Source organism: Chlorocebus sabaeus, chromosome 24, assembly GCF_047675955.1.
Source record: "Chlorocebus sabaeus isolate Y175 chromosome 24, mChlSab1.0.hap1, whole genome shotgun sequence".
NCBI classification, from domain to species: domain Eukaryota; kingdom Metazoa; phylum Chordata; class Mammalia; order Primates; family Cercopithecidae; genus Chlorocebus; species Chlorocebus sabaeus.
In genome coordinates this window covers 57,571,164-57,582,025 of record NC_132927.1, presented here as the reverse complement: position 1 = coordinate 57,582,025, position 10,862 = coordinate 57,571,164, and the positions used below count along the sequence as shown (strand labels likewise).

Sequence of the window (10,862 nt, the reverse complement as noted above, 5' to 3'; positions counted from 1 at the left end):
GCCTCCTGCTTTCAAGAGATCTCTGTCATTAGCAGAACACGGAGAATAGTCTAGCCTAGTCAGTACCAGATCACATAATATCAGGTACACAAAAGAGATACTAGCCAAATAAGAGCATAATATTAAGTTGGATATTCTGGAGACTATTCTTCCCACTATTCTTCTATCCTTACCTGTCCAGAGTCCCCTTGAACAAGTTGTGAGAACTAATTACCTAGGTTCCCCATTGTCACAAGGCTTTGGTCTTCTAGGGTCCCCTTTTCCTTTAATATCCCAGGATAATAACTATCTGAGTAGCTGCTTGAAGCCAGGCATGCACCCCAGTGTTCCTCAGGATTTGGGTAGCGCAAGTTGAGGGCCAGAGGAAGTAAAGATGAGAGTTTAAATGTCCCCAGTGTTATCTGTCCCTTCTCTTTCCAAACTCCTCTCATCTCCTCCTTGATTTCCTCCAACTATCACCTCTCTCTTCCTTGATCTGGGGCAGATTTCGCTCTTCCCCAGATTTAATAATATTAGCTAACATTTACATAATGCATACACTCCGGGGCAGCCACTGGCACTAAGTATTTAAGGCATATTATTTAATAAAGGTAGCTCCCTCTCCATTCTGCAAGGCACTAATAATTCAAGGCTGTGGGTATAACATACTTACTGAAGATTGGCAATCACTGATGAGTATCTACAGCACAAAAATAAGAAAGAATTTTAAACTGATTATCATGGTTTGCACCAATTGCTGATGGCCACACCCAACGCGAGCCTCGCGGATCTTTGGGCAGCACATTTGCTCCTCCTCTGCTCCAGGATGATTGGCCAGAAGACCCAGAGACCCTCTACTTCTCTTAAGCCTCGCCAGGGAGCGACATTCCCATAGCCCCAAGCCAGGCATGCCGCCCTCACCACTGAGCCGGGAACAGTTGTTCCACATCCAGACAATTAAGGCTGCGGCCCTACTCAGGCTCGTGGCCCACACCATGCCTGTGGTCTTTGGTGAAAGTTGGAAGAAACACGTCAATGGAGAGTTTGGAAAACTGTATTCTATAAAACGAATGGGATTTGCTGCAGAAGAAAGAAAACATTACACTGTTTATCCTCCCCAACACCAAGTCTTCACCTGGACCCAGATATGTGACATAGGAGGTGTTAAGGTTGTCATCCTGGGATAGGACCCATATCACAGACCCCATCAAGCCCACGACGCTGCTTTAGTGTCCAAAGACCTGTGCGACCTCTGCCTAGTTTGGAAAACATTTATGAAGAGCTGCCTACAGACAGATGGTTTTGATCATTCTGGCCATGCAGATTTATCTGGGTGGGCCAAAAAAGGTGTTCTATTCACTGTCTTCACTGTGCAGACCCATCAAGCCAATTCTCCTAAGAGAGGCTGGGAGCATTTGCCAATGCAGTTGTGTCCTGGCTAAATCCGAACTAAATGGCCTTGTCTTCTTGCTGTGGGCTCTTATACTCAGAAGGAGGGCAGTGCCATTGATAGGCACTGTGTACTGCAGGTGGCTTATCTCTTCTGGTTGTTGGTGTATAGAGAGTTCTTTGGATGCAGACACTTATTCCAGGACCAATGAGCTGCTGCAGAAGTCCAGCAAGAAGTTCACAGACTAGAAGGAGCTGTGATCCTCAACTAAGGGGTGGTCTGTTTCCACTGGTGGTTTTTGAGAAGCTGCTGTTAAAGTATTTGTCATTTACGAAGTCGAATTGAAAATTTCTGAATTAATCCGTAAGTACTTTGCATAAGGGGGCAAAGCTTCCGTTAAAGCAGCCATGAATCAGGATGCGCAGGAATGGCAGCTTCATCCAGCCAGACACAGCAAAGGCGACTCTTTGACCAAATGTCTTTCTCTGCAACATGGCTTCAGCCCAAAATATGCAAACTTCTCAGAAGACAGGTGAGGTCAAATATTCACTTGGCTCTCTTTACCACCTTTAGTTTTATGTTTAAGCGGGGAGATTGCACTTGTTGGTACAGCCCTAGTATTGTACCTGCTGCTACTAGGTTTTGCCTGGTTAGACTTCCAGTTACAAGGTGTTGGGGTGTTTCTGCTTAGAAAGGAACCCTTTTCAATGGCCAGGCACGGTGGCTCACGCCTGTAATCACAGCACTTCGGGAGGCAGAGGCGGGCGGGTCACGAGGTCAGGAAATCGAGACCATCCTGGCTAACACAGTGAAACCCCATCTCTACTAAAAAAAAAAAAAAAAAAAAAAAAAATACAAAAAATGTAGCCAGGCGTGGTGGCGGGCACCTGTAGTCCCAACTACTCGGGAGGCTGAGGCAGGAGAATGGCGTGAACCCGGGAGGCGGAGCTTGCAGTGAGCCAAGATGGCGCCACTGCACTCCAGCCTGGGTGACAGAGTGAGACTCCATCTCAAAAAAAAAGAAAGAAACGATCCCTTTCCCCAGCCTGGCTGGCATTCCAGTCCCAGCCCGGCACACTGCCCACTTGATCATTCAAGGAGCCTTCAGGTCCCTCCATAAAAGAAGCATGAGGATGTTCTGCAGGTTTCCAGAAATCTAGCCCAGAAATCGGGGCTCAATTTCCTAATTGTAGGGGAGGTGAAGTTTCCTAAGGAAAAGTCCGTGGTATAAGCCTTAACAGATAGGGGCTGACAAAAGTGACCTGGGTCTTGTTACTCTTCAGCTGTTTTATGGAATAAGCAGTGGAATTTGAACAAGGAAGAGGAGAAAAGGGATTTTTCTTAAATGTGGGGGTGAGCTTCTCCTAGAGTAATCTTGAGTTGGAGTTTTTAAGGCAGCACGAACTGCCAAATGCTGTTTTTTGTGGACTGCAATCACTTTGGGATATTTTTTCGGCAACACTGGAAAGTTTTAGTTTTTTTTTAAAAAAATACTTATGCAACTATGTACATATTTTCGCAATTTGTTTTTTATCTTATTTTATTTTTTTGAGACAGAGTCTCTCTCTGTTGCCCAGGTTGGAGTGCAGTGGTGTGATCTCGGCTCACTGCAACGTCTGCCTCCCAGGTTCAAGCAATTCTCCTGCCTCAGCCTCCCAAGTAGCTGGGATTACAGGTGCACACTACCATGCCTGGCTAATTTTTTGTATTTTTTGGAGAGACAGGGTTTCACCATGTTGGCCAGGCTGGTCTTGAACCCCTGACCTCGGGTGATCTGTCCACCTCGGCCTCCCAACATGCTGGGATTACAGGCGTGAGCCACTGCCCCCAGCCTCCAATTTGTTTTTTAGGAGACAGTCTTTATTGTTTCTGCACCTCCATCCTTGATCTTGTTACTGATGCTATTTTGCTGTTAGCTGGGTTAGAGTTAATCGTGTGCTAGTTTGGTAACAAAAGACTGTTGAAGTTTTTTTTTTTTTTTAACTGAATATGAGACATTACTCTTTCTACTATTTCTAAAAATGTTTTCAAGACAGAGTCTTGCTCTGTCACCCAGGATGCAGTGAAGTGGCATGATCACAGCTCACTTCAGCCTTGACCTCGAGGGCTCAAGTAACCCTGCCACTTCAGACTCCCCAGGAGATGGGACTACAGATGACATCTGGCTAATTTTAATTTTTATTATGGTAGAGATGGGGATCTCACTATGTTCCCAGGCTGGTCTCAAACTCCTGGGCTCAAGCAATCCTCCCACCTTGGCCTCCCAAAGTACTGGGACTACAGATGCAAGCCACCATGCCCAGCCCCATTCCTCCTCCTAAAGTTCATTGACCATACCTTACAGAGAAAATCCCTTTCAAACATCTTTCTCCTTTGGCCCTAGCCTGAGTAAATGGGCTAACTCCTCAAGTTCCAGATCATTGTCTCTTTAACTGCCAGAGGAAAACTGAAAACTCTTCTGGAAATCTCTTTAATGGGGATTAAATTCTAAAGTTAACACTACTGAAAATAACATAAATTGCCCATAAAGTAGACTAATGGAGTCTTCCTTAATGAAAGTTGCTCTGTTTATTAGTATGTTCTCACAATGCCATAAAGAACTACCTGGGGTGAGGCACAGTGGCTCACACCTATAATCCCAGTACTTTGGGAGGCTGAGGCGGGTGGATCGCTTGAGGCCAGGAGTTCAAGACCAGCCTGGCCAACATGGTGAAACCCCATCTCTACTAAAAATACAAAAATTAGCTGGGTGTGGTGGCACATGCCTGTAATCCCAGCTACTCAGGAGGCTGAGGCACAAGAATCACTTGAACCCAAGAGGCAGAGATTGCAGTGAGCCGAGATCATACCACTGCACTCCAGCCTGGGTGAGAGTGAGACTCTGTCTCAAAAAATAGAACCACCTGAGACTGGGTAATTTATAAAGAAAAAAGGTTTAATTGACTTGCAGTTCAGCAGACTGTATGGAAGCATGGCTGGGAGGCCTCAGGAAACTTATAATTATGGCAGAAGGCAAAGAGGAAGCAAGCATGTCTTAGCATGGTAGAGCAGGAGAGAGCACTAAGCGGGAAGTGCTACACGCTTTTAAACAAGCAAATCTTGTGATAACTCACTCACTATCATGAGACTAGCAAGGGAAAAATACCCCCACCATGATCTAATCACCTCCCATGAGGCCCCTCCTCCAACACTGAAGATCATAATTCAACATGAGATTTGGGTGGGGACACAAGAGCCAAACCTTATCGCTCTATGGCCCTCAATTAATTTTTCAGTTTCTTCCTTGATATTGACAGAGTCATCACCAACCAAGATCCCAGCCACCTGAACGATGTGTTCCAGTTCTTGGTTAGTGTGGGGAAGTGAGTAAAATGACTCCCACAATTATTCTGAGTTTTACCAACATGAATTGACTGTTTCTGAGTTGACATCATCCTTTACAGACCCACTGAGTGGAACGGCAGACCAAATAACTTGATTGGAGGTAAAATAAGTCTCCATTATATGCCACCTCCATTATATGCAAAGTAATTTTTAGTTCGTTCCATCTTATCCTGTCATGGACCCATTGAGGAATTTTTACAAACAGAAGAGAAGTCTGCCTTAAATCTCCAAAAAACAGCTAACAAAAACTCACAATTTTCTTAGCAGTCCCAAAAGTTACAGATAAAATTTTTAGAAAGCATTAAGGTCAAAATACCTATACTTTCCTGCCCTGCCACAGTCTAGGTCAACAGACAGGAACAAGATAAAATCTATTCTCCACCTATGGAGAGCAAACCCAATGGGTCATGACATTCTCTCCCCTCTTCCTCTCCCTTCCTTTACCCTCTCTCTTGTCTCTTCTCTTCACTAACAGGCATGAAGTCCTGAGAGCCTAGACTAAGCTGGTGGCAACGGCAGAGAAAGGGACATACCTTAGAGATCTGAAACAGTCCCCAATTCTATCTGCCAAGGTCGACTGCTTTTCACCCACACTCCTATTGCATCTCTCACTGGTTGCCTTTAATACTTGTGTGCTGCTTTTTAATGTTTTATATTTATTAGATTTGTCCTCCTGATTAAAAAAGCAATAGTTAATTAAGAGAATTGGCTTTCTCAGTGTGTGGCAAAGTACACCAAAAATAATATGAATCAGCAAACACAAATCAATGTGCAATTAAAAATGACTGAAATTTAATTTTGCATTCTAATAAAACTTTCTTGTAATCGCTTGAAGTCAATCCCCTGCTTCCATTACTGGGGATCTGCAGTCTGGAAAGTCTTCTCCCTACTGTTGCTTTTCTTTCTCTTTGCAACTCCAAGGTTAGTGCTGTCAGGATTGCTGCAAGCATGTTTCCTTCTAATTTGCTGGCTGTAAAAAATCTATCCTCTTTTACTCAGTACACTTCTGTAAGGAGAAATAGGAAAAACACCATAGTACTTTTCCCCATTCTTACTCGGTTCCTTAATGCAACAGTTCTGACACCAACTCTAGAAATAGAAAAAAACAATACAAGACGTGTTTTTCCTGTTCTCTACTCTCACACAGTCACTCAGCACTTCTGGCACCAGGTGTGTGGGAGTTTTTCACCACAAATCAAGCAATTCTGCAGTGAATTCTGCAGCAGATTCTCCAGTGGACAGCAGCCGGGTGTCCTCCAGTTCACGATCCACCTGGAGTGAACAGACAATTCTGACACTATCTAATTGAAAAGAGCATCAGATCTCACAGGTTGAGGGGCTTAGTCCCCAACATTGCTCTCCACTTCAGATGCCATGGATCGTGGCCTGTGCTTGTTTCTGACTAACTGGTTATAAATAGGGGTTTTTAGTACTCCTTGCTGGGTTTTAATTAATTTCCTAGAGCAGCTCACAGAACCCAGAAAAACACTGTTTTCTCATGTTCTATAAAGAATATTACAAAGGATACAGATAAATAACCAAATGGAAGAGATGTATGGGCAAAGTATAGAAGAAGGAGGGGAGAGCGTCCATTCCCCTACAGAAATTTCTGTATGTTCAGCTATCTAGAAGCTCTCTGAATCCAGTCCTTTTAGGTTTTTATGGGAGTTTCATCATGCAGGCATGATTGATTAAATCGTTGGCCTTTGGTGATCAACTCAACCTTCAGTCCTTCTTCCCTCCCTCTGAGATTGGGGTTTGAGGTTGAAAGTCTCAACCTTCTAATCATGCCTCAGTCTTTCCAGTAACCAGACCCCACCCTGAAGCTATCTAGGGGCCCCCAGCCACCAGTCATATCGTTAGCATCTAAAAGATACCCTTATCAGTCCAGAGATTCTAAGGGTTTTAGAAGCTGTATGTCAGGAAACAGGAAGAAGGCCCAATATTTATTTTACAATATCACAACTTCTAATAAGGGAATGACAACTGCAATGAAAAAGAAAAGTTCCGGCCTAAAGGAAGAAAGCAGGAACTTAGGGACCAGACTGAATGGTGGAACAAAGGAAAAAGAATCCATGATTCAGAAATGCGGAACCTGGTCATGCTTATCCTATAAGTAGCCTATCAGAAGCCCTAATGTTTTTCTTAAAAAGTTTTTGCTAACAAAATACCAAATAAAAAGTTCTATACCAATATATCCTTTCCTAAGATTTTTAAATTATGAACTTGATGAGTACCCAAGACATTAGTCTGCTGCTCAGTTTAGGAAAAGCTAACAAGAAAGTCTATGATTTGTCAATAAAAACATTTAAAACAATTAAAAGCTGCATAGCCAAAGAAAAATAAGAGCAAAACCCTGAGACACCCCACAAAGGTAAACACTTACTTCTTCTTTTTTTTGTTTTTGTTTTTGTTTTGTTTTGTTTTGTTTGAGATGGAGTCTCATTCTGCTGCCCAGGCTGGAGTGCAGTGGTATGATCTCGGCTCACTGCAATCCCCACCTTCTGGGTTCAAGCGATTCTCCTGCCTCAGCCTCCCAATTACAAGCACGCACCACCATGCCCAGCTAATTTTTGTATTTTTAGTAGAGACGGGGTTTCACCATGTTAGCCAGGATCTCAATCTCTTGACCTTGTGATCTGCCCGTCTTGGCCTCTCAAAGTGCTGGGATTACAGGCATGAGCCACTGCACTTGGCCAAAACTTACTTCTAAATGAAAGAAAGGACCTCATTTCTACTCAAGGTCCTTGACCCCTTTCCATAAATATTCAAGTAATGGGATTTCTACTTTCAGGTAGAGAATGTGTCCATTAAGGAATGTTCTCTGTGGCAAGGCAGCATGGTCAAATGGGGGATCAAATTTTGAAGGCAATGTTTTTTCTCATTTCTGCAAACCAGAATTGAGTTAGGAAAAGCTAACAAGAAAGTCTAAGACTTGTCAATAAAAACATTTTGAAAAAATTGAAAGCTGCACAACCAAAGAAAAATAAGAGCAAAACCCCAGGACATGCCACAAAGGTGAAGACACTTCTAAATGAATGCAAGGACCTCATTAAACTCAAAGTCCTTGACCCCTTTCCAAAAATATTCAAGTAATGGGATTTATACTTGCAGATAGACAGTGCTTCCATTGGGGAATGTTCTCTGAGGCAAGGCAGCATGGTCAAATAGGGATGGAATTTTGAAGGCAATGCTTTTCTCATCTCTGCAACCCAGAATTGAGTTATCTGTGCTCTGAGACTTTTTCTTTATAAACCATTTAATGCTTCAATGATGGCAAAGCTAACGCAGCTTCCCAATGGTGTTGTCTCTGGAATTCCACCTCAGACAAGAGAGAACTAGGAACAGCAGTAACTGATATATACAAAATACAAAATACAAAGTCTTCTAGATCTTGGCAGTAAATTTTTGGAAGTACTTGTTTCTGGTGAGAAGTATTTTTAATGTGCCCTGATAGATATGGAGACAGTACCTCCAAAAGTTGACCCTGGGAACAATAAGCATCACCCTCATCATCACAGTAACTTGTTGGCCTTCCTTTTAACTGGTCTCTCCTCTTAACACATTTTATTTCTTCTAATTAAACATAAGGCACAAAATATATACATTCCACTACAAAACCTCTTATCTAATACAATTTACATATTTAACATTTAGCCTGTGAGTTCCTTTGCTAGCTCAGTGTGCTTTCCTCTACATTACTCAACAGTGACAGCAGCAATGGCCAGCACTCTGCTTTGTGTTTTATACGCATTACTTCATTTAATCCTTGTAATAACCCTACAAAGTCGGGTTACTAAACATTTTATACCTGTAAATATCCTCATTTTACAGGTATATTTAAAAAACCCAAAACTGAAGCATAGAAGGTCGGTTAATTTGCCCAACGGTCATAAGGATAATGGTGCTCTGCTTCTTTGCTTATGCTCTCATTTCTGGTTTTCTGCCACCTACAGGAAGGTTGTGAGTGAGTCAATTCCATTTCAGGTGACAGTTATAACTAGCATTTTCGAAGCACTCTGTCATCTTTAGGAAAAATTGCTAAGCAATATAGCAGTAATTCAATAAATGTCTTTAAGCCCCCCATGAGGTTGAAAGGGCATAGAGATGAGATATAGTCCCAGCTCTCTAGAAGCACTCATTCAGAAGACAATTTTGATAGCAAATCTACCATCAGAGCCAAGAGCAACACACTCGACCCCTTTGTTTGAGTTACAAAAGGGCACCCCACTTTCTGGCTGACAAAGCTTCACACCACAACACAGAGAATACTGCAGGCAGATCAAGAGCTGGATTTTGCTGGGCCAACTGGCTCATGCCTGTAATCTCAGCACTTTGGGAGGCCAAGGTTAACAGATTGCTTGAGCCTAGGAGTTCAAGACTAGCCTAAGCAACATAGTGAAACCCTATCTCTACAAAGCATACAAAAATTAGCCAGGCATGGTGGCACATGCCTGTAGTTCTAGCTACTCAGGAGACTGAGGTGGGAGCATCCCTTGAGCCTGGGAAGTGGAGGTTGTAGTGGGCCGAGATCATGTGACTGCACTCCAGCCTGGGTGATAGAGCAAGACCCTGTCTAAAAAAATAAAAAATAAATAAAATAAAATAAAAAAGCTGGATTTCATCTCTACCTTCACAAAAGAGTCCTTTTATGCAGTGTGAAAACTACACAACAGTATGTGACATCTTCAGTTCTGTCGTTGATACCCAAATTATGAGCTTGTGGAGATCTATTCTTTAAAGATGTGCATGAAAATATTAGAAGCATAGAATTTATGGAAACATGAATCCATATGTTAGAAAATATAGGGGCAGTGACGTTCATTTTAATCCCAGTATCAATAAAGGGTAGGAAAAGAGATAAGCCTGTGGGAAACAATAAAGTTTTTGAGAGGAAAAAAAGAGGAGCAACAAATGGAAAACCAAAACCAACAAAGAGGGAATGACTGAAGACCCTGTAGAGAATGAGCACAGCCTTAATCTTGAAACTTTAGGAAAATGTAGTATGTCTATTGTAAGCAAGCACATACAGAAATGTTCCTAGGAATGACTTTGGGACGCTATGCCATATTTGCATATTCCAGCAATGACTATTTCACCTTTGCTTATAAAGCTGCATTTGTCATGAGACCACAGTATTCTTGATCACTCTATAATATTACCCTCATCAACAAAAACAAAAATCATTTAGGGAATTCTTTTTTTTTTTTTTTTTGAGATGGAGTCTCACTCTGTCACCCAGGCTGAAGTGCAGTGGCGCGATCTCGGCTCACTGCAATCTCTGCCTCCTGGGTTCGAGCGATTCTCCTGCCTCAGCCTCCCGAGTAGCTGGGACTACAGGCACCCGCCACCATGCCTGGCTAATTTTTAGTAGAGACGGGGTTTCACTATGTTGGCCAGGCTGGTCTCGAACGCCTGATGTCGTGATCCACCCACCTCAGCCTCCCAAAGTGCTGGGATTACAGGCGTGAGCCATGGCGCCTGGCCTAGGGAATTCTTAAGATTAGCAAAATAATTAGTCTAACTACTAAGCAGTACACATTAAAACTTGAAAATATTGTCTTTCTTGCCCTCAAAATGAATTACATTTAAGAAGATAATGTAGGCCGGGCGTGGTGGCTCACGTCTGTAATCCCAGCATTTTGGAAGGCCGAGGCAGGCGGCTCACTTGAGGTCAGGAGTTCAAGACCAGCCTGGCCAACATGGCAAAACCCCATCTCTACTAAAAATACAAAATTAGCCGGGCTTAGTGGTGGGCGCCTGTAATCCCAGCTACTCGGGAGGCTGAGGCAGGGAGAATTGCTTGAACCTGGGAGGCAGCCGTTGCAGTGAGTAGAGATCGTGCCACTGCACTCCAGCCTGGGCAACAGAGCAAGACTCCATCTCAAAAAAGAAGAAGAAGAAAGAAGAAGGAAAATGGAAGAAGAAGAAGGAGGAGGAGGAGGAGGAGAGGAAGAAGAAGAAGAAGAATGCAAGGTATAGATAACAAGTGCTAAATAAATGGTGCTAAAATTATGGATTTTGGAAATGCAGGCAGAAATCAAATGACCTATTACAACGAGGGGAAAGACTGAGAGAAAAGATGTGCTTTCAGCTAGCTCTTAAAGGA

The 10,862-nt window shown here is 43.0% G+C and overlaps 1 pseudogene; it reads left to right on the top strand.

Annotated features, from left to right (window-relative positions):
- Window positions 1-271: 271 nt before the first annotated feature.
- On the top strand, window positions 272-10,051 carry LOC140710118 (uracil-DNA glycosylase pseudogene; annotated as a pseudogene).
- The last annotated feature ends 811 nt before the right edge of the window (window positions 10,052-10,862 follow it).